The 14,589-nt window shown below is 38.6% G+C and overlaps 1 long non-coding RNA gene across 1 annotated transcript; it reads right to left on the reverse strand.

Annotated features, from left to right (window-relative positions):
* Positions 1-7,496: 7,496 nt before the first annotated feature.
* LOC108367124 (uncharacterized) lies at positions 7,497-8,194 on the reverse strand. Its single transcript, XR_001848206.1, has 2 exons — positions 7,621-8,194; positions 7,497-7,547 (listed from the first exon to the last, which is right to left on the reverse strand). It is a non-coding gene; the product is annotated as an uncharacterized LOC108367124 (long non-coding RNA).
* Between the last annotated feature and the right edge of the window lie 6,395 nt (positions 8,195-14,589).

Raw genomic sequence — 14,589 nt, forward strand, 5'->3', positions numbered from 1 at the left:
CCTTACTTTCTTAAAACTCAAATATATAAGTTTCNAATCGGTACCATACAACAAAAAAAATATTCCGACGAATTGATAACCTTCTCCTTTTTTTGAAGTCNACTACCGTCAATTTTTCATGATCCAATGATCGGATCTAAACCAAATCAGTATGGGACCACCTTAATCGGTAACATACAAAAAAAAAATATTCCGACGAATTGATAACCTTCTCCTTTTTTTGAAGTCGGTTAAAAATAAATAGTCAAAACTGGTTAATATGTGGCGGTCTTATAGTTATGCAACGCAGTGTATTATTAACTTGTTTGACTTGTGTTTAGAGAAACTTTGAACTTTATTCGTTATTTATGTGTCAAAATAAATATAAAAAAAATTTTGTGTTTTCAATGTGGAGAATTCGTCCTCCTGGAATGTTAAAAAATTCTGGCCACCGTTTTAGCCGATTTGGTTATAGGCCTTACTTTCTTAAAACTCAAATATATAAGTTTCCATTTTTACAAATTTTGCGACCCAAAAACTATTAGAAATGGTTAGCCTTATCTCCTAGAAAATTTTCATGTCAGACGGTGCTATATAAAATTGAAAGATATTTTTTTTGAATCCGAAAAGTCTTAAAATACTGGGCCGATTTCAATGATTTTTATTTTAAGCGAATACACATACAGTGACCCAAACACATGTATAAACTGGAACGCCACATNTTAATCGGTAACATACAAAAAAAAAATATTCCGACGAATTGATAACCTTCTCCTTTTTTTGAAGTCGGTTAAAAATAAATAGTCAAAACTGGTTAATATGTGGCGGTCTTATAGTTATGCAACGCAGTGTATTATTAACTTGTTTGACTTGTGTTTAGAGAAACTTTGAACTTTATTCGTTATTTATGTGTCAAAATAGATATAAAAAAAATTTTGTGTTTTCAATGTGGAGAATTCGTCCTCCTGGAATGTTAAAAAATTCTGGTCACCGTTTTAGCCGATTTGGTTATAGGCCTTACTTTCTTAAAACTCAAATATATAAGTTTCCATTTTTACAAATTTTGCGACCCAAAAACTATTAGAAATGGTTAGCCTTATCTCCTAGAAAATTTTCATGTCAGACGGTGCTATATAAAATTGAAAGATATTTTTTTTTAATCCGAAAAGTCTTAAAATACTGGGCCGATTTCAATGATTTTTATTTTAAGCGAATACACATACAGTGACCCAAACACATGTATAAACTGGAACGCCACATTTTAGCAAGTTTTGGCTATCTTTTTTAGTTTATTTAATGATAAATTTTTTTTATGAAATTGTAGCTGATTACTTTAAAAACAACATTTAAATCCAAATTTAATACTGTATAAAAATTATGAAGATTATGTAAATTTTCAACGAAAAAAAATTGGTAAAATCGTCATTCAATAAAAAATGCCAAACAGCAACGGTAAGTCCTAGCTACTTCAAATTCGCAGCATATATTAAAATTTAATGGACTATAAAACTGCATACTGTAAACTTGACTTTTAACTAATAAACGCGAGTTTAGGTTGCAGGCACGTCCGTGCGCTTCTCCAGTATATCTATTTCTATTCGTTCTTGTTTTTCGTACATTCTCTACTTGTTTATAGTGTTGCCATCCTTGTTTTTTTTTTACTACAACGTGTTCTACTTTGCCGGTAGGCGGCAGCCCTGACATAATTTTAGAGGCGATCATCTGATTGGCTGATCTGTGCACTCGTTGCTAGTGCAGGGCGCTGCCATACTTGTTTTATGTTAGTTACGTATTTTCGTATATTACAGCTTCGGCCAACCTGACAGTTATAATCGCCTCGATTATATTTGGGCAATAAACTATTATGCTACTACAGATGCGCTTATTCTATACAAATATTTGGCCTAATTAACTTAATCGTCGGTATGTACTATGTAATAAGGGAGGTGTCGCCCTCCAAGCAAAACCGGAAAACCATTCAGACCCCTCATGTCCAAGTGAGCCACCGTTTTATACGAGCCGCCTCTACAACACCGTCATAGGGTAGTTGGGTTAGCGGTCATGAGACAGGACTTTGTGGATTACGTTATATTTTGGTATTAGTTATTTATTGGTACCAACAACGGTGTCGGTGTTGCGTATCACCACGAAATCGCCTTCGGAGTATATCTCAGGGGATTTGCTTCTTTCGGCGAAGTGCTTCGATGCGTATTCTTGAGACCTTTCTANCGGTGTCCGTGTTGCGTATCACCACGAAATCGCCTTCGGAGTATATCTCAGGGGGTTTGCTTCTTTCGGCGAAGTGCTTCGATGCGTATTCTTGAGACCTTTCTATGGCGTCCACGGCTGATGCCCTGTTGGCTTCTAGATCGGCGGCGGTATTAATCTCACGTTTGTCTTCGAGGTGTTCTTTCAGTTCGTCCACTATTGCGCCTCTTTGCTCTATGCCAAAACCCAATACGCTAGGCGAATACGTTGTGGTCGAATGGACAGTATTGTTAAGGCTGTATTCTACCTGGCGTGGTTGACTGGTTCACAAACCTTACTCAGAATGGCTTTTATGACCCTGTTGACCCTCTCTACTTGCCCGTTAGCCTGCGGGGAGGCCATGGCTACCTTCACATGGGAAACGTTTTGTTTGAGCAGGTAAGCGCCAAACTCCAGAGAGGAGAAGCAGGAGCCGCGGTCTGATACCAGGCGCCTTGGTCTGCTGTAATAGCTGAAGTACTTGCTTAGACAGGCTATAACCTCCTTTTGATGCTGGCGCAGTTTACGGGGTAAAGGAGAACGAATTTAGTGAATCCGCCGATGATGACCAGGATGTGTCTTCGTTTTGAGTTTACGCAGGGTAGCGGGCCAAAGTGGTCAACATGTACGGTATCGAAAGGTAGTGGCTGCTTGGGGATGTTATGCATATTAGGCTTATTCAGACGAGCAGTTTCTTACGAATCCTTCGACTTTGTCTTTCATTTCGCAGGTTCTTTCGGTGCCTAGGTGGCCAATCTTTTCGTGAATTGGCCTAGTGATATTATCTTCCATCTCCTCGGGTACATATAGCAGCAGAACCCCTTCCCCCGCTTTTTTAAAAACGAGACCGTCAACTAACTCGAAGTTCGGTACGGGTTCTCTTTCCAATTTTTCCCGGAACGTTTTTATATTTTCGTCGCGGTTTTGGGTGACCTGGATGCAAAAGTCTGTTTCGTCGGCATCTACGTCGAATAATACTTCGGAAGGTGTTTTCTTCTGACTGGGCTTATTGTGGACCGCGGTGGTTAGGGATTCGGTTGCAGCAGTGGCACTAGGTGCTGGGTAGCGACGAAGGGCGTCAACATGTCCCATGTTCACGCAACCTCACGCGGTACCTATTGATCGCATCGACATGAGCGCCTCTTGGGCGTATCCCTACAGAGCTAACGGCGTATCCTAAATATTCAATGGTATTAAAGCAAAGTTCGCACTTACTGAGCCTAAGCTCTAAACCCTTCTCCCCAATACTACGTAATACTATAGCTAGCCGTTCCATATGTGCGTCAAGATCGACCGTTGGCACAATTATGTCGTCCGTGTATACCATAATTAGTCCTTCGTCTATTAGGTCATTGAATATGTTGTGGGCGTACCGCTGAAAAGCAGCGGGAGAATTTTTCAGGCCAAATGGCATACGGAGGTACTCCAATTGGCCGTAAGGTGTAACGAACGGCGTGTATTTAACAGAGTTAGGCGCAATTTTCACGTGGAGAAACCACTTCGTAGATCTAGTGTTAAAAAAAAAATGTTTTTTCCCCTAAATAACCTAAGCAATCTTCAATTAGAGGCAGCGGGAAGTTGACCCGGACCGTTAATTTGTTTAATGGGCGGTAGTCGACGCATTTGCGAATCTCACCGTATTTCTTCCTGACCAACACAACAGCAGATGCATATGGTGAGTCGCTTGGCCTAATGATGTTCTTCTTTAACAATTCATCGGTTATTTTCCGTAGCTCATTATTCTCATAGTGGGATAACCGCCAAGATGTCGCGTGGAATGGTCTGTCGTTAGCTAAACTAATTTGCATTTGGTAGTTATATGGTTTTGACTCAATTCCATCTGCCTTCAGATAATGGTGCTGCAGTAATCTCTCAATGGCACTGATTTTGTTTTCTTCTAGTCCCTGATTTACGATTACCTCATCTGCGGAGGCGCATAGTTTGTCAGACGTATCTTTGCGAAAAAATACCCCTAAGACAACTCATCATACCGTGGTCGCTTCGTATCGTCTTGGTCGGAACTTAATTACATTTTTGAATTTTATTTTCACTTCAGTTTTTCCATGAGTAATCTTTGTTTCCCCAAGCCATGGTAGTTTGACTCTACGGGTGGCCTCTCAATTTTAAACGGTACAGCGGATTTTCGAACAAAGCTAGTTGGACTGCCGGTATCGAAAAGAGACAGACAATCTACAAATTTCTTGCGCTTAACTTGTTTTGCTAGATAGGCGACACTTACGATGTTTGTAGATCCTAACATCCGGTCGTAGCCATCGTCGTACTCGGCGTCCGTATCGACCGCGGCAACAGTCTTCGTCAGTATCATGGTTTTCTTCGGGTATGTACAGCTGCGATGGTCGTGGCCCAGTTTCCAGCAACGGAAGCAACTACCGTCGGGTCTCTTCTCGTACGGGCATTTGCTCCGGAAGTGCCCTATACGAGTGCAGTTGTAACAGCAACCTCTGTTTCGTCGGCCTTGGCTCTGGTGTTTTGTTTTGGCAGTTTCGTTTTATTGGTAGCACCGTGGCCGGCAGAGGACCGACATGAGCGCTGCCGTTCGTACAAGTCGAGGGCCTCTTTAAACTTGTCCATAGTGCGTGCGTTCAATAATATGTATTCCTCGGGTGAGCTGTCCTGTAGGACGTCGATGATGAAGTTGATTAGCTCGAATTCTTCAACGTGGTCACAACGAGCAGCTATGTTTTCCATGGCTGGCTAGGGCCTTGTAGATCTCGTGGCGGCATACCACCCGTCCGAACTCCTTAACCAGGAGTGCCTTAAGATCCTCGTAGCTCAAGACGTCTCGGCTCAACAGCAACTTGGCGTCACCGGAAATTGAATTGCATAGGCACGTGTATTTGAACAACTCGTCGGCTTTTACCATTGCATCACCCATTCAAAATTCCGCAAAAAATCATGAACACAGTGAACTTGGTTTTCACCATCGAATTTCTGAATTGTGTGTTTGATGTCGCGAAATCCCAAGCGGCTAGTCACATCTTGAGTCGGCTTTGGTGACCAATTGGCGTTTATTGCGATTTTGACCTCCTAGTGTTCGTGCCTGAGTGCAGCAACCGAGCGCTCTAGCATGAGGATCTCTTGCTATTTGCGCAGTATGGCGATCTTGCGGTCTAACTCTACTTCGGCTGCGGTGAGACTGCCAGAGAGCGGTGCTTCGGCGTCTTGGGCTTTTGTGTTAACATTCTTGCCAGTAATGGCATCTGTATCAGCACGAATCGCAGCGGTAGCGTTGCGCTTGGCGTCGATGGCGGCGTCGGGTTTTTCGACGAAAGCTTTGGTTTGATCAGCTTCGACATTTGCATCAAGTGGATTTTTGGGGCGAGCATATGGACCAGCGATTACATCAGCTTTGGTGGTGGCGGCGGTGCTTACAGAGCCGGTGGCACCGGTATGCTCGGGTTTAGCGGCGATTTTATCAACGATGTCGGCAGCGACATTTTGAGCGCCGAATGGAAAATCTTTTGTAGTCGAAGTTTTGGGGCGAGAATATGGGCCAGCGGTTATATCGGTGGTGGCGGCGGTGCTTGAGATGTTGGCTGTAGTGTTTAAGATGGCGGTGGCCGCGATGTCCTCGGGTACAAACAAAATCTTTTGAGGCGGAAATCATTGACCATGTGATAGGCCTGGTCGAAAAATCACCAGCTTTGTCAGCGTTCTTATTTGCTGTGTTGGATTTTTATTTATCAGCTATAACTTCGAAAACATAAGTCACATGAACTTGAAATCTGGTATGCAGACCAGTCTTGCCATTTTAGTCGTTTTCCGGCCGGTTGCGATAGCACACAGGCGGAGAAATTTCGGTTTAGCCGGAAGCCGATTTGTTAGCCATTTTGTAAAAAAAATTAGCCGTTTTTAGCCGATTTTGCTATTTACCTTGTTTTCCCAGAAATTATTTTACGCTAAGAGAAGGATAGATATCTACTATATATTTGTGGAAGTATATTAGGGCGGGTCGATTTAAAAATCGCTCATTGCTCTGTGAAAATCGTATTCTAGGGATCAAAATAAGAAACTTTGCCGAAGGAACCATACCTCTAAAACGAATTCTGATGTCCCCCAATTTGGGTCGAACTTTTGGGTAGGGGCAAATTTTGAAAAATCCCACTTTGACCCATTTAGAGTGCTCCAATCGAGTCCAAATGTATGAACGACCCCCACTAACTTTGGACGGCCGATCCACCCATGCCAGTGGCACACCCCCTGGAACTCCCCTGGGGGGTTCCCCATACAATCATTTAAAAAAATCACAATTTTTGGCCTTTACATGAAAAAATCAGCTAAATGGCTATGTTTTTTCTTTATTTTTATTTATTTATTTATAATAATATTTATTATTTATTTATAATAATATCTATTTTTTCTCTTAAGAAATTTATTTAGTCAGAACATATGTAAAGAAAAAATTTATTTAAGTGAGTTATAGAAAAGAAACTAAAAAAAATTATTGTTTGAAGTCTTTTTTACTTTCAAGTCTGGGCAATTTCGCACGGCTCTCCAATGTCGTCGCCATAACAGCCTCTACATTGTCCGGTATAACCCGTTTGGAAACGCTAGCTAGCAATTGAACATGTCGTTCCGTTCCTTGTATGTGTGATGGAATTTTTGGATCATTAAACGGTGGATCATCTTGATTTAAATATTCTTTCAATGTATCGTACGGAATGCTTCGCGTGAATGGTGGTTCAAATACGATATTTATATCATTCAAATTGATCATTTCCGTATAACTTGTGCAATTAAAGTTTATATCTGGTTTTTTATAAACTCTCAAGTTCCATTGGCTCGTCAACATCGGTTCGATAGCGTATAATTTTCTTGATGGCACAGTCGCGCTTTTCTTTGCTATCATCAAACAACATTGATAACAAGATATTTTCCGAATGCGCATAATATGAATTATCTTTAATTACTTGATTGACAATTTTGCGTAAACGAGGTTCTAGAAATCGTGACCAACCAATGAACTTGAAAAATAATGCACTGCCGTACACGACAGAGCTGTAATACTTGATATTGGAGTACATTGGCACATAACATTTAATTATAAATTCAATCAGAATTCTTAAATTTGCATCTGGATTTTCCGTTGTCACATATAATCGCAATAATCTAGCGGCCTTGGTGAGCTACCGATAATGTACAATTTTCCCTGGTTTGATGTTAGCCAGATCCACCTGAACCACGCCACTAGAAATTGCATGGGGCATGTCGTATAAGTACTTCGAATCGGTGGAAAATTCAATTTTTTCTGGAGCAGGGGGCATATTTTGCAACTCAATTTTCTGGAAGCCGTCCACCACCTGAAAATATATAATAATAAAATAATTAAAAATGGTTGACAATTATAATAAATGAGTGATAGCAATAACTTACCGGAAGAGTTTCACAAGTTTCGATTTGACGGCTCAGTTTTCCGGTTGCCGATCTTGGTCCAGTGCTGGTTGATTTATCCAAAGCTTCAAACAAATGCCGAAACGGAAGTTCGTTGTAGTGTAGAAGGCAAACGAACCAATGCAATGGTCTTTTTAACAGCAATTCGAATCGTCGTATAATTCCACCGTGTGGGCCAGTGTTTGTTGGCTCACCGTCAGTGCATATTCCAATTAATGCATCCAGTGATATATTTTTATCGTTGAAAAAACCATTTAATTTGGTTGTTTTGTATTCAGCGGTTTCATGTTCCAGTCTTACGTAACCAATCAATTCAGAATTGGTTCTCTCAAAATAACAAGATGAGGTTCTTTTACCATCCTAGTATGATACTTCTCATCAATTTTATCTATCGTTAAAGTATCATCTTTTCTGCCATCGAATGAAAACGCTAACAAATTGGTATCATCTAACCGTTTGCGAAGCACTTCTTGTCTGCATTTCTCTTTTTCTCTGCGAACTTTCGATTTATCCATGATGAGAGGTTTCCCATGCTTATCTTTAATTTTAAAATATTGCAAAAGAGCGGTTCCCAATGCTGATGCTACTCTGTCAGGCACACCAAATCTGTCACATACCAAGGCAAAGTTAAAACAATCGTATCTCTCTGTGTATTGTGAACTTGTGCTTCTATCCATATCTTCTTGAACCGGTGGCGGTGCGTATGTTGAATCATCGGGATCTTGGTATGTTGGCATTGATGACATAGACGTTGCTCCTTGCTCTTCAGTTTCCATCACAAATGCATCCATTGTTAGTCTTCTCTGATTATGTTGATCGTGCATGAACTCTTTGAGGCGTTCGGGAACCCAGCCGCATGCACATGGAGCTGCCTTCAAATCGCATTTACATGTTCCAATGTAAAAAATTGTTTCCAGAGATTTTACATACTCTGTAAATTGTTGGGTTTGTTTCTTCTCTTGATTTGCTCTTGATACTTGTCAAGCAATTTATTCAATTTATTAAATACACTTTTTTTCAGCATTATTTCCATACCAAGTTTTTCCCAAATTCCAATCAACTTATCTTGTACTTGAATAGTGAATGATTTATGGGAAAACTTTTTTTGTTCTGTTTTAGCACGTTCGCTTAAGTAAAAATAATATCTCAAGATATCCAGATGGGTTGGTAAATTAAGATCAGTTAAATCAGTAGACACACCAAAAACAGTAACATCATGCTTGGGTATATGACTCATTGGGTTTTCGATAGTTGTTGATGTAGTTGCTTCATCTTGCGGTGTAGAGGATGGTGGATTCATTGTAAACTTTTTGATTTGGAATGGTCACTTCACTTATTATATTTTTTGAAATATTTTTTTATCTGAAATTAGCACTTCACACTTTGAGTTCTTCACAACGACTTAATGCATTCACAAAAACTGTTGCGTTATATATGGTCTACGAGACGAGGTAATAAGAATGAAATGGTAATTTCAATTCTACCTGCTGTGTCTTGTGGTGGCTTAAAAAAAACAACACAAGCAATTTTACGATCTGCGATTGTGTCACAGTGATACCTTCATTGCTTAAAAGGGTTGCGGTGCATTCCAGTGATACCTTAATTGTTAAAATGGTTGCAAAAAACGCGCATTTCTTAAGAAGGTGCCTTAAAATACCCACAAAAAGGGTTGTAAAAACAACCTTCATTTCTTAAGTAGGTGCTATAAAAAAACTACACAAGTAAGTTTACGACATGCAGCTGTGTCTTAAAAAACGCACACAAGCAATTTTCCGATTTGCAATTGTGTCAAAGTGATACCTTCATTTTTTAAAACGGTTGAATAAAAAACCCACACAACTATGTTTACGACATGCAAATGCATCACAGTGATGCCTTGTTTTAAAAGGGTTGTAAAAACGCTAATTTCTAATAATTTTTTTTAATTTCTTTTCTGTTACTAAGTTAAATTCATTTTTTCATTTACATATGTTCTGACTAAATACATTTCTAAAAAGAAAAAACATAGCCATTTAGCTGATTTTTTCATGTAAAGGCCAAAAATGGTGATTTTTTGAAATGATTGTATGGGGAACCCCCCAGGGGAGTTCCAGGGGGTGTGCCACTGGCATGGGTGGATCGGCCGTCCAAAGTTAGTGGGGGTCGGTCATACATTTGGACTCGATTGGAGCACTCTAAATGGGTCAAAGTGGGATTTTTCAAAATTTGCCCCTACCCAAAAGTTCGACCCAAATTGGGGGACATCAGAATTCGTTTTAGAGGTATGGTTCCTTCGGCAAAGTTTCTTATTTTGATCCCTAGAATATGATTTTCACAGAGCAATGGGCGATTTTTTTGCCTCCCCACAAATCGACCCGGCCTAATGTATATATGTATGTGCCAGGTTGCAGCCTAAAAGGACGGACAGAATCGAACGAAACTTTTGCAGAGTATTGCCATTACACCTGGACCTATGATAGGGAGAAATGGGATTCGACAAGGGGGCGTGGCACATCCCATAGGCGTGAAATTTTTTATCAGTTATAACTTCGGAACCATAAGTCACATGAACTTGAAATTTGTTATGCAGGCATAGCTACGGTAGGTGCTTATAGTAAGCTGTATATGAATGAGTTTATAAAAGGGGGAGTGGCACATCCCGTAGGCGTGGAATTTTTTTCAGCTATACCTTGGGAGCCATAGGCCCCACGAACTTGAAATTTGGTATGCAGGCACAGCTACGGTAGGTGCTTATAGTATAACGAGTTTATAAAGGGGGGTGTGGCACATCCCGTAGGCGTGGAATTTTTTTCAGCTATACCTTGGGAGCCATAGGCCCCACGAACTTGAAATTTGGTATGCAGGCACAGCTACGGTAGGTGCTTATAGTATAACGAGTTTATAAAGGGGGGTGTGGCACATCCCGTAAGCGTGGAATATTTTATCAGCTATAACTTCGAAACCATAAGTCACATGAACTTTAAACTTGGTATACAGGCGTATCTATGGTAGGTGCTTATAATAAGGTATATATAAATAAGTTTGTAACAGGGGGCGTGGCACAGCCCATAGGCGCGGAATTTTTATCAGCTTTTTTTGGTATACAGACATATCTACGGTAGGTGCTTATAATAAGGTATATATGAAGAAGTTTGTAAAAGGAGGCGTGGCCCGCCACATCTTGTAGACGTGGAATTTTTTATAAGCTATAACTTAAAACCATAAGTCACATGAACTTTAAATTTGGTATACAGGCGTATCTATGGTAGGCGCTTATAATAAGGTATATATAAATGAGTTTGTAAAAGGGGGCGTGGCACATCCCATAGGCGCGGAATTTTTATCAGCTATAACTTCGAAATCATAAGTCACATGAACATGAAATTTGGTATACAGACATATCTACGGTAGGTGCTTATAATAAGGTATATATGAAGAAATTTGTACAAGGAGGCGTGGCCCGCCACATCCCGTAGATGTGGAATTTTTTATAAGCTATAAATTCGAAAGCATGAGTCAGCTGAACTTTAAATTTGATATGCAGGCATAGCTATGGTAGGTGCTTATATTAGGCTATAAATAAATGAGTTTGTAAAAGCGGGCGTTGCACATCCCATAGGCGTGGAATTTTTTATTAGCTATAACCTCGGTACCATAAGCCCCACGAGATTGAAATTTGGTATGCAGGTATAGATATGGTAGACGCTTATAAAAATATATATATAAATGAGTTTAGAAAAGGCGTGGAAAATGTATCAGTTATAACTTCAAAACCATAAGTCACATGAAATTGAAATTTGGTATGCACACATATCTATGGTAGGTGTTTATAGTAAGGTATATATAAATGGGTTTGTAAAGGGGGGTTGTCACATCCTTTAGGCGTGGAATTTTTAACCAGGCGTAAATTGGGAGCTATAAGTGACATGAACCTGAAATTTGGTACGCAGACATACATATGTATGGGAGGTGTTTAGAATAAAGTATATATAAATGTGTTTGTAAAAGGGTTATAAATATGTATTTAACAATAAGACCACTCGGATATTTAAAACTGCGTTTTTTTTGAAACCTTACAGTCTTTAGAGCATTTTGAAATTGAAAGATTAAATCATTTTATTGATCCCGCGATGCTGTCAAACGAAACATGTTCATGTATAATGAATGATGCATTTTACTGGAAAAGTGCAGCTATACTAAAACAGCTTAGCGAATAGGAAGCTAAACGGAATGTACCATAGTAGACTAATTTTAATTTAAAAATTCTATCGTTTCCTTAATCCAGTTAATATTAATAATGGAACAAGATTTTTAGTACAGAAAGTGATGATCAATATATATTAGTTGAAGTACGATAAAGCTAAAAGTATGGCTCATAAGGATGCCTTAATTTAAACAGAAAGAAAATATCCTCTAATTTATGCTGAACTGAATATTTGCATTACTGTTTTATATTTTGATTTGTTTACCCCGAACGACGTCGAGTGCTCTGCTAGTATTTTCATGAAAAATAATAAACATTAAATAAATTAAGGTAAAATAGACAAAACTTTATATTTGGGTCACTGTATTTTTTTCCAAAGAAGGAAGGGGCTTTCTACATACAATTTTTGTAATAAATGTCTTTAATTTAAGTGCGAAATGTTATTCGCAACACTTAGAAAGTAACTAATGAGAATAAAATAGCACGATTTTCGATGTGAAGAAAAATTCACTGAGAATAATTGTATCAGAGAGCAGAGAGTGAGGAGGTCCTTAAAAACAAGAATGTTTCGAATATATGGACATCAAAATAAAATTAAATACTTTAATTGTTAAAAACTTAAAAGCTTCGATATACATACATAAATGAATGGCGATTTCTTTTCTCGAAATAATGTGGCCCTTTTTCCCTCTGCACTTTCACAGATTTACAAGTTCATTTCTCAAAGTATTGCCCTCCGACTAAGCAAATAATATAGCCATTTTTCAGGACAAAAAGTAACCTAGTGAAAATGTTACAATATAAGGCACCATTTTTCAATAGGAAAAAAAACGTCGTAAGTTTGCAAATAATCTGTTTTTTTTTTTTATTTAATATAAACATGATTTCTGATGCAGAGCTTAGCTAGGTATTACGACAGATTCCTTTGATAAACAAAAATAATTTGTAATGAATTTACAGTCTCTCTACTCGTGATTTATTTAAATAAAGCATGTGAATTTTAGTTGAAACATTTTAGTCGTTTTAGCAGATTTTTTTGCCAATTTAACCCATCGGCCCAAAAAGTTCTCGCATTCTCGCAACACTGGTTACAGCCCAAGCCGTTTCACTAGCGGGGCAAATGCAGCGGAATTAAACAAAAAAATCGGAAAATTTTTAACTAATTTTTTGCTAATTAATTACCAAATACAAAAATTTCTAACCAATGCCGTTACCCCGTCAACCCTATGTCCGCTAGCGAAATTGGTCATAACTCATGTTATAATTATCAAAAAAAAATCTTTTAGGGCACACAATTTTTGGCTCGGGGAATACTTTCCAGTAAATAAATAAAAAAATTAAAGAAAAAAATTCTTCAAAATAAACAAAATTTTCACGGAAATTTCTTTTGGTATGAAAAATATGATTAAAATAAGATATTTCTTAACTAATTTATAACAACGCAAAACACATTTAATGTACCTATTCCTCTCATTTTATTCAGTAAAGCGAGGTAAAAACCCCTTATAGCATGTTTTTAGGGTCCATTTCACTAGCGTGGCAAATGCAGCGGAATTAAAAAAAAATAATCGGAAAATGTTTAACGAATTTTTTGCTAATTAATGACCAAATAAAAAAATTTCTAACCAGTGGCGTTACGCCGTTAACCCTATGTCCGCTAGTGTAACAAATTCGCTAGCGAAATTGGTCATAACTAGAGCTCGGATTTTTATGCAAGTTGAATATGCAAAATATATGCAAAATTTATGCAAGAACTATGAAAAATATATTAAAAATTTTTTAAAAATACATAGATATTTTTTATGCAACAATTTAAATACAGTATATTTTACTTAGCTACCCATTCTTCTTTGCACGAAAAACTTGTGCACTTAACCGTAAAATGCACTTAAGCGAATTTTCTTTACCACTTCAATGAGGAAGGTATCCGAAACCAAATAATGGAGGAGCGCTTACCACGTAGAAATTACTGCAAGCAAAATTTTTACCGAATGGTATCTAATTATCTATACAACTACTTTAATTGATAGCCATTTTCGTTGTTCTGCGAGATGAGCATAATAAATAAAAGTTTGTAAAATTAGGTAATTGTAGGGCCAGTGCAGGTAAACGTAATACTTTCTTTGATAATCGATAACAATTGCACAATTTTTAAGGCAGGTATTGCCAATGTGCAGGTATGTTGAATGCATCTATCGGAGGAGTTTCCTTATAAATGTTAAAAATAATGCCGCTAATGCGCAATTTAGGGAAGGTATCTGAAATGTGCACTTAAGCATAAAGGCAGCAAAGCAAAATATACTGTAACACCTAAGAAACAAGACCGAAGTCGTTTGCACTAGCGTCCATGTTATTAAGATTTCAGAGAAAATTAAACAAGTTTTGTTAAAAGCATATCTACAAATTTAATAACAACTTGTATTTAGGTTAACTCTTTAAACTACTTTAGTAATATCTGTGGGAAATCATCCGCATTTGCGGCCCAACCGTTGCCAAAGTCCCCAACGTCATAGACCAGGAGCGCATCCTGGAGGAGAGTAGGGAGTAAAAGCCAATCCTCTATTTTTCAGAGTCGGAAGAGGACCAATCTCTTGCAGGGGATATAGGTGGAGAAGCAGTTCGCTGCCAACTACCCTCCAGTGACGGAGTTGGTCCTCTCCCCACAGCCCAGAAGAGGCAGTATCGGGGGGCGATACGCAAGCGGGGGAAACCCTCTTCTGTGGCTGACCGAACTCCTACTGTCGCTGCATTCAGTAAGCGGGCCAGGT

Source organism: Rhagoletis zephyria, unplaced genomic scaffold (genome assembly GCF_001687245.7).
Source record: "Rhagoletis zephyria isolate East Lansing unplaced genomic scaffold, Rhagoletis_zephyria_1.1 Rzeph_scaffold_02551, whole genome shotgun sequence".
Classification (NCBI taxonomy): Eukaryota; Metazoa; Arthropoda; class Insecta; order Diptera; family Tephritidae; genus Rhagoletis; species Rhagoletis zephyria.